The 23,594-nt window shown below is 33.5% G+C and overlaps 2 long non-coding RNA genes across 2 annotated transcripts in view; one reads left to right on the top strand and one right to left on the bottom strand.

Moving 5' to 3' along the window:
* Window positions 1-23,594, bottom strand: part of LOC127840077 (uncharacterized) — a 64,661-nt gene that overhangs the window by 36,122 nt on the left and 4,945 nt on the right. The window lies entirely within an intron of this gene.
* LOC127840075 (uncharacterized) lies at window positions 4,717-6,087 on the top strand. The gene is made up of 3 exons (XR_008030388.1): window positions 4,717-4,748; window positions 5,047-5,213; window positions 5,718-6,087. It is a non-coding gene; the product is annotated as an uncharacterized LOC127840075 (long non-coding RNA).

The raw sequence follows: 23,594 nt of genomic DNA, 5'->3' as shown, positions 1-23,594 counted from the left end.
TTGCGGGTCTGCAGAAGAAGATGTCATACGATGTTGTGAGCGGCAGGTAATGGAAATGTTACACTGTTCAAATGTGAGGAAAAGGTAATAGTGGTTCGAATTTAACGCAAACATGCGCAGCGGAAATAAGGACATAACGGTGTTCTCGAGAGAATAATCTTAAAAATTGTCGAAAATATAGTGCTTTGCAACCCATGCTCCTGACCCTTGCAAAAAGTTAACCCACTTTCATACCAAAACACACTTAAACCAACATAAAACTGTGTTTTTTCTAAGTTTTTCTGAGCGGAAGTTGGTTTTTGCTAATAAAAGCGAGTTTTATGTGAGCTAAACTGTGCTTAACTGAGTTTAAAGTTGGTTTTTTAAAGTAGATGTGTGTTAAAGCGAGTTTTTTTGCTGTAAGAAGTTGGTTTTTTATGTGTCAAAAGTGAGTCTTTTTATTTATGAGTTGGTTTATGTGTGTTTAAGTGTGTCTTTTTGTTTCATAAGCGAGTCTTTTACAACAGAAGTGGGTCTTTTTATAAACAGAAGTGGGTTAAAGTGAGTTTAAGTTGGTCTTTTTATAAATAATTTGAAAGCCGCAACAAGGCTAAAAGACTCACTTTAACACACTTATCAATAAGTTGGTCTTTTGTTTATTAACATAACTCAACAATAAAACAATAATTCTTCAACTAGGTCTTTGTTTCATGTTTATAGATATATATTATCAAGGTGAATTGTAAAGGGGCTTTTTTACAGCTTGTTTGCCATTGCACCTTTTGTACATTTATGGGCTCCCCATAATTTTAAGGAAACATTGGATAAAAATTGCTCTTTCAGAACATCACAGGTTCACAGATACTATAAAAATGTTAAAATGTTCAAACTTAGTTTTATACCTGAATATGAAATTGTTTGTCTTTCACTTTGAATCAATACATAAATATTAAATATATTATAAGAACAATCACACATCTATAAAAATGTGAATACTTCCATTTAATTCATGTTCTTTGGAGAATTCAATAGACTTACAGTTTTTTTTTAGTCATTTTATGAGGGGGAGATTGACACTGTTTCTATAATAAATAAAACTAGTTTCAGTGTGAAAGTGTTGATTAATATATGGAAACTTATGTGGGCTTGCCAGCATCAATTATATCTCCTCAACATAAAAACAATAACTATTTTAACTTTCTTATACTGATATTTAACCCCCATACAATTAATGCCTACCACATTGACCTTTAACATACAATTTAAAAGGCAATAAAAATAAATAATATTTATACTATTAATATTATTTGCTAACACCATTCAGCATGTTTTTTTTAAATATTCACAATTAAATATAATATGCTAAGGGTGCTGTGTATTATTCAATAAATACATATATGTTGGTGTTGAAATCAGTAGATATTTCTCAGATTTAGTAATTGGCTGACACACATAAGAGATTAGCCCTCCCCCCCCCCCCCCCAATTAAATCATAAACATTAATTCTTATCACAGTATCAGTGCTCCATCTATAGGCCTAACAAAGGGGTGTTGATAAGACTTTTGATTGGCTGAGCCACCATCTATTTGAAAACAAGCGACTTTGATTGGCTGGAGACAGGAAGTTATGTTTTGAAAACAAAGGGGGTTTTCATCAACTGACTTTGAGCTTTAAGGTATAATTGAGTAACATTAAGACTTATAATTCTAGTTTAAAATGTCTTGAATAACTTTCAGCATGAAGTATTGTGTGGTGAAAACAATGTGTATGTACTACAATGTGTAAATCAACAATAAGTTTGTTGCAAAGGAGATTCAAAGTGGATGGTTAAGTGATATGGTCTCATAATTCATCAACTGCCTGTTATCTTGGAATACTGAAGAACAGTTGTTTTAGGTTTGTATTTTCATTTTTACATCACTTTTTTATTTAGTTTTATATTGAATTAATTATGATCATTATCATATTTATGTATTGTCACTGGGAAATGTAAATGGATAAGTATAAATGTAATGCAATTATAAGGAAAAACAACACCATTTGAATAATTATGGCTGTATTTTATGATTATTGTCATCTTAAATGTTATTTATACCTATTTCTGGTCATTAATGAACAGATTTCTTTCCCACATATTCAATGAAAACTTTAATATTTTAAATTTGAAGGTTAAACTCCCAAGGTGAAATTTACATTGATTGGAAGATTCTTTGGATAGAATATTCCTGCCAAAAGACAGCAGAAGGGGGACTAACTGATGTATGGATTTTGACACCAGATTTTACCCTGCACGAGCAGCCCAACTTGAGTAGATCAGGAGTGGGAAAACCGAGCCCTGTATATTTTTGTTGTCATACAAATAATAAAGTTTATCTTATGTTGCATTAAGACTCATGCCCCAATTTAGTGTTTTAAATCATTGACACAGTTTTGTGTCATCATTTATGAAACACAGTTTGTAAAACTAACAGTAACACTGGGCCAAACACTGGGCCACTTAGATAAACATTGTACCTATTTGGGCCACATTAGGGCCAGACAAAGACCCTCTAACTGTTTATTAGGGGCCATAAAAGATACACAGACTATTGCCAATTAGGGCCCTCCCATAAACTGTAAAAACATGCTTTGATTGCTACAGTAAGTGACAGATTCCTGTTAATTGTGTTTCAATATAAAAAAGGATTTCTTCAATGATCCCTCATTATCAATTCTGACTTTAAAGTTTAATGATATTATAATTAATAAAACAACTGTCACTTTAAAGTATGCAGTAAAATTTTATATATCCTACTGTGACAATATGTTAATTCTATTTCAATATCAAACAAACTAACTGAAACCAACAGATATAGGATATTTTTACTTTATTAATACTTGCTTTAAATTAATAGCAAGTTACCTCCTTTTGTTTGAGTGATATGAAATAGCCTAAGGGCATATTTGCTTCATTGTCAATATCAGAGACATAACACTGCATGCATTTTATGCACTGCTAATCAAATAGATATATCAATAGATAAGTGAAATACTATGGTTACTACAATAGTAATAAAACTATTGATGTTCTATCTAAAACAGAAGTGATACACTGAGATAAAGATATTGCCTTAGTCCTTATATATTTGAGGCCGTTTCCAAAAATAATAAAGAATTATTTTTTATAGCTTTAAAGATTTTTTTTACAATAAATTACTTACAAAAAAAACGTATCAATTTCAGAATAATGATTGATTTAATATCGTATTTGATTAAAATCTTCTTTTGAGATGTTTACATGCTATAATTTTCAAACGACCAGTATTGATCAGTAATACCCAGTAATGACCAGTACTTACTTTGTATTTAACCGGGTATTTACCGCAAGCCCGGTTAATACTCAATTGACCCATCAATATGCAAACCCTGATATAACAGTATGCAAAATTAAAAAATTTGAATATATCATAAATACTTGTTGCACAATACATAGGTGTTTTAAATTTGTTCTGTACAGGAATCAGCAGGAAAGAGTATAAGCAGGCTGTAGAACAAGGGCTTGACATTCCTTTCAAGTGTCTCCCCTGTCTTCTGCAAGAACAAAATGTTATTAATGATGCATCACGAGACGACACTCAGGAAATGGAGCCCATGGACGTCCAACTACATGATGACCTTGAACCTGAGCCTTCACTTGTTGATCTGAATGAGTCTCTTGATGATGCCAATCCACGGAGCGGAGCGTCCCCCAAAAGCACTGGAGGCTGAGTTGGACATTGACCAGCTGGTTGATAATAGTGTTGGCAGACGGCAAAGAAACCAGTATAGGGAATGTGACAGGAAGATTTTTTATGCCTGGAGAAAGTATGAGGCCAAAGACTCTTGAGATTAGTGAGTAGGTTGTAGGGTGCGGCTGAATATAAAGTATAGAAATTGTCTAGAATTGTGAAATCTCACTAGTAGGAAGTGTATATACTGTTTAAAGTGAAATGGGATTTCTTGGCAATATTATTTTAGTTTTGTTATTTCTGTCTGTATATTCCTGAAAAAAAGTATTAATGATTTAGATGCATATTATTACATTTTGGTGAAATAAAAAGAAATGTATAAATTTAAGATTGTGTTTTGTTTATTCTTAATATTTTTTTTATTTATCATTTTTTGAAATTTATTTTCAAAGTTTTTTCTGTCTGATTATTCTTGAAAAAATATCATGATTTAGATGCATATTATAACATTATGGTAAAATAAAAATAAATGTATATGAATTAAGATTGTGTTTTGTTTATTCTAAATAATTATTGTATTTATCATTATTTTATTTTGTTTTCAAAGTTTTTTCTGTCTGTATATTCTTGAAAAAATTATTTATGATGTAGATGCATATTATTACATTATGGTGAAATAAAAATAAATGTATATGCATTAAGATTGTGTTTTGTTTATTCTAAATATTTATTTTATTTATCTTTATTTTTATTTCTTCAAGTTTTTTCTGTCTGTATATTCTTGAAAAAAAGTATTTATTATTTAGATGCATATTGTTACAGTCATTAAATAATTTGAGCAACCATTAATCTCATCAGTGTCATCTTACATGACAAATCCAATTAGTGGTTCATAAGTTGATAACACCTTTCTAATCTTATCAATATCTTGGTGGGTGTAATGTCCAGGCTTAGTGGGTGTAATGACCAGGCTTGGTGGGTGTAATGACCAGGGGTGTAACGTCCAGGGGGTGTAACGACTGGAAATCTCCTTGACCAAGGAAAGTTGGATTTGTTGAGAGGTAAAACTATACAGGTTTTAGCATTTGAAAGGCGTCACACTTCCGACCAGTCCACACAGCCAAATGAGACCACATATCTTGGTACATTTTCAAACAGTATTTTCTACCACACGTAATTTCTTTTAATTATTTATGACAAGCGTTAAGTCACATGTGATCACAGGATTTAAATTGCAAAAATAAACAAACAAAAACAACAAGCAAACAAACTTGTTTTGATTTATATTAATAATATTTATAGTAACAAGATATACCATAGCAGCAATATTTATCACTTACATTATAAAATATCTTTCAGGACCTGATCTCAAATGAGATCATGCACAAGACGCACCTCGCAAAGGCCATGACAGTATAGTTTTCAGACCTGATCAGCTGGTGACTGCTCTATGAAGTGCTGTTCAACCTCCCCTAAGGGGGAGATTCGAGAGGGTCTCCTGATTGCTGAACACTACGCCATGGTTGGTATGATTCTTTTTTATAGGGAAAAAGGGGATTTAAATATATAGGTGTTCTACTGCCTCCATATTCATTTTGAAACAAACATAATGCAATTGATTCAAATTTGACTCCAGCACATAATCTGTCTTGCGTTAATTTAATACTACTGCTAAAATTTAAGAGTTACTAAAAATTGTGTTTGTGTATAAAAGTTTTGAGAATTTAACACATAGGCAGACAAAAATAACCTCAGTATAAAGTTAACGATCAAGCTCTAATTTTGAACAATATAAAAAATTCAAGCAACAGTTATTTGCCTCCTTGTTTCAAAAACCTCTTTTGAAATCCTTCTAATGTAGATGATGTTAAAATGGGATATCTGAACTGATGATATTGATGTAAAAGTTTATTCCACCAAAATCAAGTCATTCAGATCAGACTTGATTTGGGTGGAATAAACTTCTACATGTTTTTTTAATACTGTAATGTACAGTAAAATCCTGCATTGATTGTTCATATACATTTCAGTTGTCATCTCCAAAAAGTTTGCCCTGCCCATATCAACAGTGGAAGAGAACATGAGTTGGGCCTTGAGAAGGCTTCGTGTCATGTACTGCGGGGAGAATATATAAACTGTTTAGTGCTGAGCAATATGTTCCTTTGTTCATAGGTGTAAATATGTGTAAAGGGCTATTCCAGGAAAAGATAGGATGAAGGATTCCTTAATGTTGTCATTTTATAAATCCGGTACCACCAACACAGTTAAAAACAATTATTATTAATTTTATCCTCTGTATCACCCCTCACTAACTGAAACTGTATATAATCATGGTTCATACCCTTCCTCCCATTTTTACCTGTGGTAGCCCAAAGAGGAGAATGTTTTAATTTATTATGTTAAATGTGCTCGCATATTGTGATAATGTATCTTGGGTAGATGTTTTCCTGGTTTTGTTAAAAATGCACTGTAAAAATGTTCACATTATTTGTTTTTTTTAATATAAACATTGTTTTTTGCAAATTGTGTGTGTCTTTTATTTATAATCACATGGGGCTTGTAATGATCTGTTGTGATTTTATCTCAAATAACCTTTTTACCATTAAGGTGTAAATATTTGTTTTTACAAAGGTTACAGGTCAAACAAGCAAAATTTTATGATCCCTTAAGCGAACAAAAGACTCACAAAAACCAACTTAAACACACTATTGTAGACAGAAGTGTGTTTAAGTTGGTTTTTTGTGAGTTTTGGTATGTTGGTTTTTTGTGAGTTTTGGTATGTTGTTTTTTTTGGGGGTTTTGGTATGTTGGTTTTTTGTGAGTTTTGGTATGTTGGTTTTTGTGAGTTTTTTCTGTGTTTAACTCAGTTTTAACCAAGTTGGTAAAAAAACCCACTTTAAACACAGAAAAAACCAACATACCAAAACTCACAAAAAACCAACATACCGAAACTCACAAAAAACCAACATACCAAAACTCACAAAAAACCAACTTACCAAAGCCCACATTTATGTAACAAGTGAGTTTTTTCTGTGTTTAACTCAGTTTTAACCAAGTTGGTAAAAATACCCACTTTAAACACAGAAAAAACCAACTTACCAAAACTCGCAAAAAACCAACATACCGAAACTCACAAAAAACCAACTTACCAAAACTCACAAAAAACCAACTTACCAAAGCCCACATTTATGTAACAAGTGAGTTTTTTCTGTGTTTAACTCAGTTTTAACCAAGTTGGTAAAAATACCCACTTTAAACACAGAAAAAACCAACTTACCAAAACTCACAAAAACCAACATACCAAAACCCACTAAAAACCAACTGCCAATACCGCTTGGTTTAACACGGATAAAACTCGTGTTTAACTCGAGTTTTACACACTTATTTGGGAAGGGGATCGTATAAACGCTCCCTACTTTAAAACAAAAAATTAAGCGCCCGAAAAACTCAGATTAAATGATTGCGCAATATAAGAATGGCGGCCATTTTCGGCCAAATTTTCAGGTTTTTGGTCTTGAATTCTTTTTTTTCTCCATTTTGGCTTTAAAAAATCGCATGCGCGTTATACATGGTAGCGCGCTATACATGGTAAAATACGGTATTCATGATGGATCCTTAAAGTCTGTCTCAGAAAAGTCATTAGAAATACTTGTGCATGAAATGTTCATCACTAAGTATTTATGGTTAGATGAAGAACTGTTCATGAACTTTGAAATGTTCAACAATAATTCATAAACAGTTCATGAACATGTCTTAAGAACAGTTCATGTCCAAAAGTTCATGAACCAAGCTCAGGAACTTTTTCAGAACCGTTCATGAACAGTTCTTGATTGGCTTGAAGTGTTCATGAAATCATGAACAACATTTCGCCGGGGTAGACACAAATGTAAGTCAGATATTAAGAAAGCAATTGTTGAATGAGGCAGAAGGGATTTAAATGTATTAAATCAATTGCATGTATTATCAAATAACCTTTTTTTTACAATACACAAGGTAAATGTCTTGAAACGTTGTATTATATAATTATGTTTGCAATGGAATGTTCCCTTAAATTAATTGAAAAATTCTGCTTATAAGCCATTGATGAAGTTTTTGTTGTAAAAAATGTTAAATGTTGATTTTTTTCCATTGGAAATAAACAACTTGATAGAACAATTATCCTAGGCCACAAGTATTATTGGTTGTGAACCTTTTTGAAAACATGTCAACTTATACAAAGTGCTTTAAATTTGTAAGACTTAATTAAGATTGTAAGAAAAGCAACCTATAGAAGGTAGTAAAAGTGGATATATTTTCTATGTTGTTGACAATAAAAGTTATAATAAGATGAATTGTTTTGCCTGTTTAGGACTTAAAGTGTTTGTGTGTATGACAGAGATTTTTTTTACTTCACCAACACTTTGATTTTGAATAAAATTAAATAATTATAATAATAAGATTTTGCATATATAATGATGACCAGGATATCATAACGAACTTGTGGTTACCGCGATTGACATGATTTTTCTAGCAACTCTCATCATTGTTTTTGTTCCAATTTACTGATAACAATGACTTGCAATCTAAAGAGCCTGTTTTGATAACGGAATTTTTATTGAATACAATGAGTGGGCGTTAAACTACATTTAAAGGGACTTTTTTTTGTTGTTAGACTTGGGCGCTTTTATTCTGTTCAGTGTATGAAGTTACAGCCTTTACCGACAACTTAAACAATTGAACAAGCCCATTTAAAGAAGTTATGTATTCCCTGATATTCACCCAACATGACCCATAAGTTCATAGACATCCCCCTTATCAAAGCTATAAAGGTACATTGAGGTTGCAAGTGTCAAATGAGAAGTGGAAATCTATGATCCAAATGTGCCTTTATTTTCTGCTTTGTTCAGCTTTGTTATCAAGTTTATGGTTTACAGCAGCTGACTTAAATGATGTTTTATTCCCGGTATTTGAAATTCTCACAGAGCAGTGCAGGGCCAGGTCAGACAATAATTGCAGCAATATCTTATTTCTCAGTTTCATAGATATTCACAAGGCTCTGTGTTTAGTGGATTGGAGAGACATAATATACAGGTAATAATTTAATCAAATAATCTTATACAAATCTACACTAATTGCTAAGTAAATTGTTTGAATGTTTATATAATGGATAGTTTTTTAAAACGAAATAAATGCTATTGAAAATTATTATTATATGACCTTATTCTCACATATTTTCCAGTCTTTTTTTACATAGTTTGAATCATAATATAATAGAAAGTAATTTCAAAGTTAATAATGCTATTAAAATTTAATAGTTGAGAATTAACAACTGAAATCAACTGCAGGTCGCTGTGGTGTAATGGATATGGTGTCCGCCTAGCGACCGGGAGGTCACGGGTTCGATCCCCACCGTGGGAGCGTTCTTTAGATCTTCCCCAAAGACACCAAGTACTGGTTCTAGGCCCAGGAAACGGACTCGAGAGCGTTTATATAAGCCTTAGGCTTTCGATGCAATCGAGCTAAAATAAATAGGTTTAAACTAAACTAAATCAATTGCTTGTATACATTCGCCTGTTTAAGCATTGGTATGTATTGCAAAACAATGAATTAATACAATATAATCAACAACATGTGTTACAAAGACTCCAAGTACTGGTTCTAGGCCCAGGAAACGGACTCGAGAGCGTTTATATAAGCCTTAGGCTTTCGATGCAATCTAGCTAAAATAAATAGGTTTAAACTAAACTAAATCAATTGCTTGTATACATTCGCCTGTTTAAGCATTGGTATGTATTGCAAAACAATGAATTAATACAATATAATCAACATGTGTTACTTTGCATTTGAAGATTATGAAATGAAAGAAAACCTTTAAATATTGTGTAACATCCTTGTATGCAATACAATGGCTTGTTTTAAAAGGATTATTATATAAAAAAACAATGCATGATCATCATATGTCATAATTGCTGTAACAAAGTGGCTGTTACATAACCCTGTGGATGCTATAAAAGCCTTGTGAATGAAAATTGAGAAGCCCTCAGGAAATAAACCCTACTGTTATAACTCACAGAAGGAAATTCTTGTGAGGTATATCTTTATAAATCTATCTGTAGGTGCTGATCTGCTGATCTGCTCTTTTTATGAAGTTTTTAATCAAGACCTAATACAATAATTACAGAAATCTTACTTATTCTTAATTTCTGTTGAATTTTTAAATCCGTCATGTTATTTGTGCAACTTTGAAGGCAGAACAGTGTCTCAAACTTAGAGGTGGAGTACAAAAAGTGAATAACATTACAAAACATATACAAATAAGCATATTTCACGAAGGTAAATTTATGTGACGTGTTTGTTGTTTAAAAAATGTCCCTTTAAGGATAGAACAATTTCATGTCACTCAGAAAATCATACTTTAAAATGAGACAGTGAGTGTGTATTTCAAAGTTTATGAGGTCCTACCCCTTTCAAAGATTCAAGTAATTGATAATTCTTCAGATTTACAATTGGCTATTAAATGCCATGCTAAATGGCACAGTCTTAAAAAAGAGTGCATTCTTTCCATAATGCAAATGGGCTATCTTAGCCATATTGGACCTTTTGTTCACTGAGTTAGCATTACTACCTAAAAATACAGATATTCTGTTATAATGAAAGATGTTAACTTAACAATGACGTTGCAAAACTTTCAGGTAATTTAATATACACTTCATTTATACTTTTTCCATTTTTGTAGAAAAGTGTTACCATTTCACCACTTTAATGTTGATAATGCTGATAACATTCCTTGATTCATACAAAGCTTTATCAGTCAGGAAATCAAACATTGTTATAGAAGAGAGCTGCATATATGACCCTAGCTCTGGATACGGGTTTTCTATGCATGTGCGTTAAATGTTGTCCCAGATTAGCCTGTGAAGCCCGCATACACTTTCTGCCAAAACTGAAATTTCGCTAACAAGGCCCTTTAAAAAAAATGAAAAATAACATAAAGGTGGAAAGTTTTATCACTGATTAGCCTGTGTGGACTGCACAGGCTGATCTGGGATGACACTTTACGCACATGCATTAAACCCTTTTTCACAGAGCAAGGTTAATATGTATTTTATAAAATATCTCTTGGTCTCAAATAAATCTTCAGCTGCATTGAATGATTCATTTGTAAACAATATCTTTGTCACTGATTGCTTATAAATGGTCCTCTGCTACATTTACTCTCAAATATTTACTCTCATCAAATATTTACATGGTATTATTAGATAATTAGTGCGTGCTGGTTTACGTTCACGCAGAGCTGTGCACTTGTGACATCTACAATTAGTCTTTGGGGAATTTAAGAAGGGCATAGGATATTAGTGTGAAATCTGTTATTTTATTGAGGACTTAGAAGAGTGGTAAGTAAATCATTTGATTTTCAGATTAAATAATAACAGAAGACTAATTGCATGTGCTTTTATAAGTTTAAGACTAAATTCCTGTATATTAACATAATTATTATTGCACTGAAACATATGCTAGTGTTTTAAATGTACATGTAAATATAAGTGTGAAAACAACATAAAAGTAATATTTATGTAATAATGCACAGTAGAAATTCCAATATTTATGTTAAATTGAATAAATGTGATCAGTTTACAAAGGGTTAACACTAACGGTTTTCTTAAATCATGATATGTTCCAATAATAACACTTAAAAGAGATATTTAGATGGGTATTGTTGAATGAGGGAGGAGGGATTTAAATATGCTTACATTAATTGCTTGTATTATCAAATAATAGGTTTATTGTCTGAAATGTTAAGTTATTGATCTGCATATGTTTGCAAATAAAACTTTTAATCTTGAAAATTAATGAAGATTTATTGAATATAGGCCATTGATGAAGGTATTGCTAATTTCTTAAAAAAGTAAATGTATTCCAAGCGTCTGTTGTTTAAAAAATGTCCCTAAAATTCCCTGGTACACAATTTTCATAACCTTGTTGGATAAGGTTTAAAGTTCCTTTAAAACGATAGTTTATCTTGTTATGAATACTGAGTATTTGCCTGATAAATCCCACCTAGAAAGCAGACAATACATTGATGAATTAAGTGGGGGTAACTTTTAAATCCACACAAAATGCCTCACATGTAATTATTGCGTAATTTTTTTATTTTGTGTTGAGAGTATTTAGTTAACCCTTTACCACGTAGATACGTATTTAACCCTTTAACACTTACCGGTAGATACGTATTTAACCCTTTAACACTTACCGGTAGATACATATTTAACCCTTTAACACTTACCGGTAGATACGTATTTAACCCTTTAACACTTACCGGTAGATACGTATTTAACCCTTTAACACTTACCGGTAGATACGTATTTAACCCTTTAACACTTAGCTACCGGTAGATACGTATTTAACCCTTTAACACTTACCGGTAGAATCTACGTATTTAACCCTTTAACACTTACCGGTAGATACGTATTTAACCCTTTAACACTTACCGGTAGATACGTATTTAACCCTTTAACACTTACCGGTAGATACGTATTTAACCCTTTAACACTTACCGGTAGATACGTATTTAACACTTTAACACTTACCGGTAGATACGTATTTAACACTTACCGGTAGATACGTATTTAACCCTTTAACACTTACCGGTAGTTACATATTTTGACACATTTGTAGTCCCTCTTACTAGATCCAAGTTTTAAAGGTTTCAGTTCCAACCCTTAAATACTGATGAGCATCAAACAGCATAAAACCTGAACAGATTGCGAGTGACTCGCATGCTGTTCTGGTTTTATGCTGTTTGCACAGAGCCATTTTCAATTTGCTTCTAAGTCGGAAAGGGATAAATAACATGGGTTTTTACTTGCAAGATGAACAGATAAAGTTCTTATCTTAATCAGACATCACGATATAATTTAAAACATATGATATTCACATTATCAACAAAATTTTATTTTGTTAATTTGCGTTGGCTGTTGTTCTGAAAACATTAACACATCAGATTTTGTTATTGGTATTTATTGGCTGATAACATATACAACATGAAATAAAACAATCTCCTGTCTTAAATAGATGCTTTATTGAGTGGAAGCCTTCTAAGAATTTATTTATTTACCCATCTGCATAATTATTAGTTGAAAATGAGGTCAACCAATAATTTTGACCTTCTCGATTAGTCTATGTCCAAAAGGAGGTCACAGTCAAGGTCAAAATGTGGTAAGGTGATATGGGTATATTGAAAGTGTTCATAGATACGTGACCTTCTGAGTTAGTCTTAATTCATTAGCAGGTCAACAAGGTAAATGTTGAAATGAGGTCAGTTGATGTTTTGAAAGTATTGGAAGACATCATCCTTATAACCCTTTGCATGCTGGGAAATTTTTCGTCTGCTAAAATTTCGTCTGCAGAATTTCTAAAATTAGCAGTTTCTTCGATTTTTTTCAAAGAATACTATCAGAATAGCAAACAGTTTGGATGCTGATGAGACGCCACATTCTGTGGCATCTCATCTGGATCCAAACTGTTTGCAAAGGCCTTCAAAATTCTGTTCCAGCACTGAAAGAGTTAGGGAGAATTACTTTTATCAGCTAAAACATGTCATTTTGGGTTTAAGCCAAATAATAACTCTAAATCAACGAAATGTTCGAAAATATTTTGTAAAATAAAGTTAACCCATAAAAAATCAGTGTTCCTTATAGCAATAGCCAAAATTTCAACGCTAGATGTGGTATGTTAACATAGATTTAACGAAATAAGGAACACTGATATTTTATGCCCCCGGATCGAAAGATCGCTGGGAATATTGTTTTTGGCCTGTCTGTCTCAGCATTCATTAATTGTGTGTGTCCCAAAATTTTAACCTTGGTTAAAGTTTGGTCATAACTTTTTGAATATTGAAGATAGCAACTTGATATTTGGCATGCATGTGTATCTCATGAAGCTGCACATTTTGAGTGGTGAAAGGTCAAGGTCATCCTTCAAGGTCAAAAGTCAAAAAATAAAATCCAAGGGAAGTAATAAACTTTAAAAGGGAGATAATTTCTAAACTTGCCAAATGATATATTGAAATTTTATTTCAAAGCGGCGCAATAGGGGGCATTGTGTTTCTGAGAAACACATCTCTTGTTATTTGTTAACTTTATTTTTATGCCCCCCTTCGAAGAAGAGGGGGTATATTGTTTTGCTCATGTCGGTCCGTCTGTCCGTATGTCTGTATGTCTGTCCACCAGATGGTTTCCAGATGATAACTCAAGAACGCTTAGGCCTAGGATCATGAAACTTCATAGGTACATTGAGCATTACTCGCAGATGACCCCTATAGATTTTCAGGTCACTAGGTCAAAGGTCAAGGTCACTGTGACCTGAAATAGTAAAATGGTTTCCGGATGATAACTCAAGAACGCTTATGCCTAGGATCATGAAACTTTATAGATACATTGATCATGACTCGCAGATGAACCCTATTGATTTTCAGGTCACTAGGTCAAAGGTCAAGGTCACATTGACCCGAAATAGTAAAATGATTTCCGGATGATAACTCAAGAACGCTTATGCCTAGGATCATGAAACTTCAAAGGTACATTGATCTTGACTCGCAGATGACCCCTATCGATTTTGAAGTCACTAGGTCAAAGGTCAAGGTCACGGTGACCCGAAATAGTAAAATGGTTTCCGGATGATAACTCAAAAACACTTATGCCTAGGATCATGAAACTTCATAGGTACATTGATCATGACTCGCAGATGACCCCTATTGATTTTGAGGTCACTAGGTCAAAGGTCAAGGTCACGGTGACCCGAAATAGTAAAATGGTTTCCGGATGATAACTCAAGAACACTTATGCCTAGGATCATGAAACTTCATAGGTACATTGATCATGACTGGCAGATGACCCCTATTGATTTTCAGGTCACTAGGTCAAAGGTCAAGGTCACGGTGATCCGAAATAGTAAAATGGTTTCCGGATGATAACTCCTCAAAATCGCTTATGCTTAAGGATCATGAAACTTCATAGGTACATTGATCATGACTCGCAGATGACCCCTATTGATTTTCAGGTCACGCTGTCAAAGGCAGGGCTCAACATTAACGGTTGTCCGATTGCCCCTGGCAAGTAAAAGTTTGGTTCGGGCAAGTTATTTTATAATCTAGTTGTCCGCACGGCAAGTGTAAAAAAGAACAAAGAAAAATGTGTGTTTCTGTGGTTAAATGGTACAAAAAATCACGAACGATTTGCCTAATGCACGAATTTACCTCGGCGATTGTTGTTTGGGGAAGTCCGAACTAACTACGCATGGTGCTCATGCATTTCCTAACTTATTTTTAGAAACGCCGTAAATGGCTTGGGATTCCAAACATCGGCTTTCAAATGCTATTATGTTTATCTTTTTCATTACTATTCAGTTACAAATAACATCGTTGGTGTTTTCAGTCACATAGAAAACTACTTAAATTATTTAACTATAAAAAAACATTAACAAATAGCTTCGGTATATATATATTTCATATTTTTCGACATACAATTTCAACAATCTTTTGCTTTGTGTCAATTGACATTTTTGTTACGGTTCACTTGTTGTTAACAGTATTGTTAGCAGACGAGAAATGTCTAGTTTATTTAGCTTCGGCTTTATAAGTAACTGTAAGTCTGCAAAGTGCAATAAAAATGTATAGAAAAATCATCCGAAATGGCCAAAAAGTACGAATTGAAGCGAAAACGCAACTTTTTACCACAATGGAAAAGTGAGTTTGAATGGTTGAGGACCTGTGTTTGCTGACAAAGACGTGGAGAAGAGACTAATTATTTCATTAATAATCAAACATTGGCACAAATTTACATTAAGACTTTAATTAGACTTTAATTGCTGTAATCATTTTGTTAAATGTGCAAAAATAAAAAAAGGTTTTATGGTGTATCATTTTGATCTTTATTAAAAAATATATGAGGTTTACAGTTAATGTGATATTTCATGTTTGGGCAAGTGGCTTTACGTTCAGGGCAAGTAGATTTTCTAAGTACTTGCCCGGCAGGGCAAGTTGGTTTTTAGGTTAATGTTGAGCCCTGAAAGGTCAAGGTTATTTGAAAAAAAAATTATGAGCTATTGTCATCACCTTGGCGTCGGCGTCTGGTTAAGTTTTGTGTTTAGGTCCACTTTTCTCATAAAGAATCAAAGCTATTGCATTCAAACTTGGTACACTTACTATCATGAGGGGACTGGGCAGGCAAAGTTAGATTACTCTGGCATGCATTTTGACAGAATTATGTGCCCTTTTTATACTTAGAAAATTGAAAATTTGGTTAAGAAAAAAGTATACTTTTTGTGATTGGGAATATAGCCGAATTTCGGCTATAAAATCGGGCCAAAACAAAACCTTGCCTAGGATCATGAAACTTCATAGGTACATCGATCATGACTGGCAGATGGCCCCTATTGATTTTCAGGTCACTAGCTCAAAGGTCAAGGTCACAGTGACACGAAACAGTAAAATGGTTTCCGGATGATAACTCAAGAATTCTTAGGCCTAGGATCATGAAACTTCATAGGTACATTTATCATGACTTGCAGATGACCCCTATTGATTTTAAGGTCACTAGGTCAAAGGTCAAGGTCACAGTGACACGAAACAGTAAAATGGTTTCCGGATGATAACTCAAGAGTTCTTAGGCCTAGGATCATGAAACTTCATAGGTACATTTATCATGACTTGCAAATGACCCCTATTGATTTTCAGGTCACTAGGTCAAAGGTCAAGGTCACAGTGACAAAAAACGTATTCACACAATGGCTGCCACTACAACTGACAGTCCATATGGGGGGCATGCAAGTTTTACAAACAGCCCTTGTTAAAATATTTTATGAAATTTTCATTGATTTTGTGTGTTAATTGGCTTTATACAATACATTTTGACCTTTCCTTCTTGTAACCTGATTATCATAAATTAAAATCAATTTGCCAAAGACTCACAAACAATTTTGGAGGGGATAGAAAAATGCCATCAAAGTAATTGCATACATTTATTCAGCAAAATGAAAACTGTCAGAAAGCTATCCTTCCTGATTTCAACCTTTTGAGCACATTCAGATTTGGTTGAATTATATCCGACACAAGAATTGGTAACATGGTCTAAAAGTAGATCATTATTGCTTGATAAAGCTGTCACATTTTATCAGTGAATAATTGTGTGGGTCTGTGCTTCCATGCATCCAAGTCTTCCTGACTTCATCATTCATTATGCAATTTAATATATTTTACTTCAAATGTGATGTATAATATGTCTGGTATAAGACCCATGGCCCTAGATCAAAGGTCAAGGTCATAGTAAGAGGTCAGAGGTAAAAATAGGATAAATAAAGCTTGTCTGCACTCTTATTTCATTATTCATGGATAAATTTTAACAATAAATATCTTTTAAAAGATGTACAGCGTTGATGTTGTAATGTTTGCGACCAGTGAAAGGAGATGGAATGAAGCGACCATTTATTTTAATGAAGGTAGTCAGTGATAATAAGATAATATATTTTAATGTATTAACAAATAAAAATGAAGAACAAGAAGAGGTGAATTGTATGTTTTATTGTCAATAAGTATTGTAATGACTAGGTTTTCATAATTGAACGAGTAATACATTAGTTTCAATAGGAAAAGAAAACATATTCGCCACTGAAAAACTATGAACATAATGTTGGAATGAAATAAAAGATAATGTGTTATAATGTGTACAGATGTTGGTAGAAGGTAAACATAAAAGACTCAATATTGCAAGCATCATAGTGATATGAATTTTTTGCAGAAAACAGAACTGTATATAAAAAATGAACAAAACAAAGTAAAAAGAAACATATTTACACTAATAAACGCAAATATGGATTATAATAAATCAAAACAGATATATTTCCAACACCTATATATTTCCTTAGTATCGCGGGCTACCGCCCCAAACCCCCGCTTTGTCGATAGTGGTAAACAACTGCGTACCGGTAAAGTGCAATCTAGCCTGTTTTTGTAGTGTTTAGTGTGGCCGCTACGGCATGTAAACAATAGATTCTTTTAATTGTACAGACATGTGAATAATGCTATACTGCTTCGTAAACTAATGAGAAACGTTTCGATGTAATGTTTAGAGGATGTTTTGTATCATGACAGTTTTTAATTTATTGTAATTTACATGTAATTTACAATATTTCATATTTCTTTTTCAGTTCAAATGATATGCATCCAATGTTTTAGTCTGGGAACCAGACTACCAATGTTTACGGTGATTTTTGTATTATTAGCCAATGAACAATTCGGGTTTATTCATTTCGGATCTATCATGAATGAAGGTCATCTAAGGTCAAAAGTGACGTTAAACAGCTACGCCGAAAAAAACTTGCCCAATTGTTAATACTAATGATGATGATGGTTTTGATGGTGATCATGATAGTTATAGTGGTGAAGAGGTTGATGGTTGTTGTGTTGATGATAGTGGCAATGATTATGGTGGTGATTGTGATGATAATGATAACAATGGTTTTGATATTTATGATGATTAGTATGTTGAATATGGTGGCCGTGGTTGTGGTATTGGTGATTATATAATGGTTGTGATGGTGATGATTGTGGTGATTATGATGATGGTGGTTGTAATAATGGTTGTGATGGTGATGATTGTGGTGATTATGATGATGGTGGTTGTAATAATGGTTGTGATGGTGCTGATTGTGGTGATTCTGATGATGGTGGTTGTGCTGGTGCTGCTTGTGGTGATTATGATGATGGTGGTTGTTATACTGGTTGTGGTGGTGCTGCTTGTGGTGCTTCTGCTGCTGGTGGTTGTGCTCCTGGTTGTGGTGGGGTGCTTGTGGTGCTTCTGCTGCTGGTGGTTGTGCTCCTGGTTGTGGTGGTGCTGCTTGTGGTGCTTCTGCTGCTGGTGGTTGTGCTCCTGGTTGTGGTGGGGTGATTGTGGTGATTCTGATGATGGTGGTTGTGATAATGGTTGTGCTGGTGGTGATTGTGATTGTGATGCATCTGATCTTTTGAAGAAATTAGATTTTCAAATTTTTAGCAATTAATTTAGCAGAAGTTGATTGACTATGCCATCATGGTCTGTGTATAAGCTACCTACAGACAAACATTCAGCACCAAAGTTGAGCAGCAACTAGTTTTCATTGTTTTGTTACAGTGGCCTTGACCTTACTTTCCCATCCAAGATCTGCATGTAACCTACATACAAACAAAATCTAACCAGGATACTTTTGGATTGAAGCTAATGGAAGAATTGAAGCCAGACTGAGTTATAAATAGCATGTGGGCAAATGTGTGTAGTCCATGCTGGCTCTCACTGCCCAGACAGGCTGACTGTCTACTGACCTTCCACCTTCTGTCTGTCTGTCAGATCCAGTGAGATTTATCCCATTTATGCCTAATGGACTCTCCCAACCTTCTAAATTGGATCAATTTATTTCCAAAATTAGGGATGTCTGGTATATTTATTATTTCTATATTTAGAATATTTCTTACAAAAATTCATTTAAGCAAACAGCGCAGACCCTGATGAGACACCACATCATGCGGCGTCTCATCTGGGTCTATGCTGTTTGCCAAGGTCTTTTTTCTAGACGCTAGGCATAAATGGGTTAATGTATGATGTTAAAAGAAAGTGCACAAAGTTTGCACTGGAATATGATGGCTTGTGCAAAACCTAATATTGAATTTAAAATGTTTGCATTTCAATGTTTTACCATATAACATGACTTTTCATAAGTATATCAGGGAAGGGAACAAAAGGAAATTACAATAATTACATGGTATAAAACATATTAAAGCAAGTAATGCAATATTAACATCATTGATAAATATAGGAACACAGCATCTAAATATACACGCTCTGGCTATAATAAAGGGGCAAACACAATCTATTTATTTGAAGGGTTGAGTGTGGAATGGTTTGTCTATATGAGATAACTCAACATTCGACTAGCATGGTTTCAAAATAAAATGCTGTCCCTATAATTTTCAATTCAACCGATGCAGTAGTTACAGTATTGCATGTCTACTGGCATTGTGCCAATGTCTAGTGCTTACTGGGGAGGAAAAACTCCAATTTTTTACGGGCTGTTGAAAAAGGTCAATTAAGGTGAAATCATGGGTAAGAAATCTACTCCTGAAAAAATATCATTAGCCCATAAATTGTCTCACTTGTTTGGTGTACATTGTGCCATTTAGACAGAATAGGATCGCTTTATTCTAAAGGTAATTGTTGACTTAGTAGTACAGCTACTAAATATTGATTTCTACATTGTGTGAACTGAGGTGTTAAAAAAAGCAGATTTTCAAAATAAATAAAATTTATGTATTAGTGAAAATAAAAAAATATTATTTAAAAAGCTTTGAAATATTACGTGCGTATAATTAAATTTAATGAAAATACATTTCGAAAATGTTTCTCTAACATTGCATTATATGAATAAGACTTTGTGTCATTTGCATTATTTGACCTTGAAGGATGACCTTGACCTTTCACCACTCAATATGTGCAGCTCCATGAGATACACATGCATGCCAAATATCAAGTTGCTATCTTCAATATTGCAAAAGTACTCATCAAATGAGCAATTTTGGCCACATATATTTGACCTCTGACCTTGAAGGATGACCTTGACCTTTCACCACTCAAAATGTGCAGCTCCATGAGATACACATGCATGCCAAATATCAAGTTGCTATCTTAATATTGAAATATTGCAAAAGTGTACATTAAATGAGCGATTTTGACCCATATATTTAACCTTTGACCTTGAAGGATGACCTTGACCTTGACCTTTCAACACTCAAAATGTGCAGCTCCATGAGCATGCCAAATATCAAGTTGCTATCTTGAATATTGAAATATTGCAAAAGTGTACATTAAATGAGCAATATTTTGACCCATATATTTGACCTTTGACCTTTAAGGATGACCTTGACCTTTCACCACTCAAAATGTGCAGCTCCATGAGATAAATATGCATGCCAAATATCAAGTTGCTATCTTCAATATTGCAAAAGTTATTGCAAATGTTAAAGTTGGCGCAAACAAACCAACAGACCAACAGACAGGGCAAAAACTCCCCCACTACTATAGTGGGGGACATAAAAAATGGGGGGGGAGGTTGGGGGGGGGGGGGGAAGGGATTCTGGGTAGGGGCGTGGGGTATTGTTTGGGTGGAATCCATTGTGGTATTCAAGTAAGTGTTGTTTTGTCAAAGTAATAATAAAATGTGATCATAAATATAGAAGTTATGGCAATTTAAGCAAAATGTTCAATTATCTAAGTGTAAAAGGGGCCAAAATTATGTCAAAATGCCTGATACAGTGGTCTGCTCTTGATTATAGGTTGGGTTCATGTTGGTAAACAAGTATGCAACATATAAAAGCAATATGTCAAAGGATAAAGGAATTATTTGGGGTAGTACGCAAACTTTAACATAGATTTATCAATAATATGCATATTCTAAGTATAAAAGGGGCAATAATTATAACAAAATGCTTGATAGAGTTGTCTGCTCTTGTTTATAGGTTGGGGTGATGTTGGTAAACAAGTATGCAAAATATGAAAGCAATATGTAAAGGGACAATGAAAATAAATGGGGTAGTACGCAAACTTTAACATTTGCTGCATATTCTAAGTGGAAAAGGGGCCATAATTATGACAGAATGCTTGATAGAGTTGTCTGCTCTTGTTTATAGGTTGGGGTCATGTTGGTTAACAAGTATGCAAAATATGAAAGCAATATGTCAAGGGACAATGAAAATAATTGGGGTAGTACGAACACTTTAAAATTTGCACGCTAACGGAAACAGACGCTGACGCCGGGGTGATTAGGATAGCTCCACTATATATATTTCATATATAATAGTCGAGCTAAAAACTAGGATAATTGGCACATTTTTAAATATTGTACAATTTGCCGACATTCTCAATTGAAATGTATGCAGATGACACCAATTTACACCAACATTTGCAATCACTCTGTACAATACAACTCATTTGAAGTAATCATAATTGAAAGGAAATGTTACTGCTTATCTATCCGTGTTATCAAAGTAAAACATTTTTATCCTGTAAGAAATGCTTTGACTAATTGTTAATTATGACGCACATCACTTAACATTTCAATCTTTGAAAAATCTAGGTTTTTCATTTTGATCTAAATCAGAACTCAAAGGCTTTAAATCCCCAACAAGATCTGAAATTTTACCAAAATCATTGGCTGTAAAGAGGTTACAATACTTTATACTCTTATAAAGACACTGAATACATCACTGTAATATTTTATGTTCCTTGGGTGTTCCATTTCAGTAATTTGGAGCATGAGTTGTTTAAAAATAATTTTTACAACAAAGAAAGAAGATTAATTTTAAATTATCCTCTGAACTTTGAATATATTTTTGGGGTATTTAAATTATATGATAACTGGGCCATATAATGAACCCGCTGCATTGCATTTATATCAATTTCATACATATTACTCAAAAATGCAAATATTAAATATAAGCATTTGAAGGAATGCAGTGATTATAGCACCAGTCCAAATTGTTGTAGCTCTTTGATATTTTCAGAGTTGATGTAAACCACTCTTCTACATCCACTCACTTAACCTTGACAACGACCTAATTGGAACTTGTATCAAATTGGCTATTTTATTGCTAACTAATTGTTTTGTTTACTAGCAACACTACCTGACACAACACTCTTGATACTGAAGACGTCATAAACATCGCCAGTCCATCCATATCATCCCATATCACTTTTACATTGACCTTGACCTTATATGGACTATTTCCATTTTGGACTATTTCAAACCATCTGTGTGGGACAGGTCTTGAACATTTAACTAATGTGCCCAACAATAACACCACTTGCTACAATTCTCTTCTACTTATATTGTTGTTGCTTATCACCTGTCCCCCATCAATCAACTTCATTATGACCTTGACCTAATTTTAACCTATTCACACTATTCCTACATGACATGTTTGGCAGACTACGCTGTTTCATCTAACATCAGTACTGCTTGATATAATAACTAAAACCAACCATTACTTTGACCTTGACAATGTCATAGAAATTGGCGATCCAACATTTGTGTTCTTTAATAACTTATCATAAGGACTTAACTGTATATTTTATAATACAAAAACCCTTTAATTTATTTACAGTAAACCTAATAAATTGAATTTCAACTTTCAAAAATGTCTTTGTGTCCCTCTGCGTGACAAAATGCAAAAAAGGTAACAATCCACCAAATTCCACTGCGTAACAGATATGGGTGCTGGACGTTTCGTGCCACTACCAGTTCGTGCCACTGATATTTGTGTAGGAGGGCATTGGATGTTTCGTCCCACTGATAATATATAGGCGGATAGGTGTGAATAATACCGTATAGGTGTGAAATCATAACAGGAAACTTTCGCATCTTTGATTGTAACATCTGTTCAATGGGAAAACAACATTGTTTTTTTTCAAGATTGTTTAAGAGTCAATTTAAATGCTTCATATAATACATTAACAATACATTACATAAATGTATTAAAACATCGGAAGTGGATGAAAATATACATTTTAAACAAAAAAATGCATCCTACCCAATCTTGTAGGATTATCTTGTGTTGGCAGAGATTACATAAATATATACAAACATTTGCAATAAATTGACATTAACAACATCAGAAGTGAATGCATGCATACATTTTAACAATATCTAGATTGATTACATAAATATATTCAAACATTGTTTTAATACACATATACAAAAGTGTACCCGAGTCAGGGCATGCTTTGACACAAGGCGGATTGTCAGATCCACTGTTTCTGCCTCACGGCGCAATAGGGGGACGAGCACGTAAAACCCTAGGTCAGGACGCTATGCTCTACCGTTGATTCTGCGATGCCATCCTGGAAAAA

Source organism: Dreissena polymorpha, chromosome 7 (assembly GCF_020536995.1).
Source record: "Dreissena polymorpha isolate Duluth1 chromosome 7, UMN_Dpol_1.0, whole genome shotgun sequence".
NCBI classification, from domain to species: domain Eukaryota; kingdom Metazoa; phylum Mollusca; class Bivalvia; order Myida; family Dreissenidae; genus Dreissena; species Dreissena polymorpha.
This window is presented reverse-complemented; position numbering and strand designations above follow the sequence as displayed.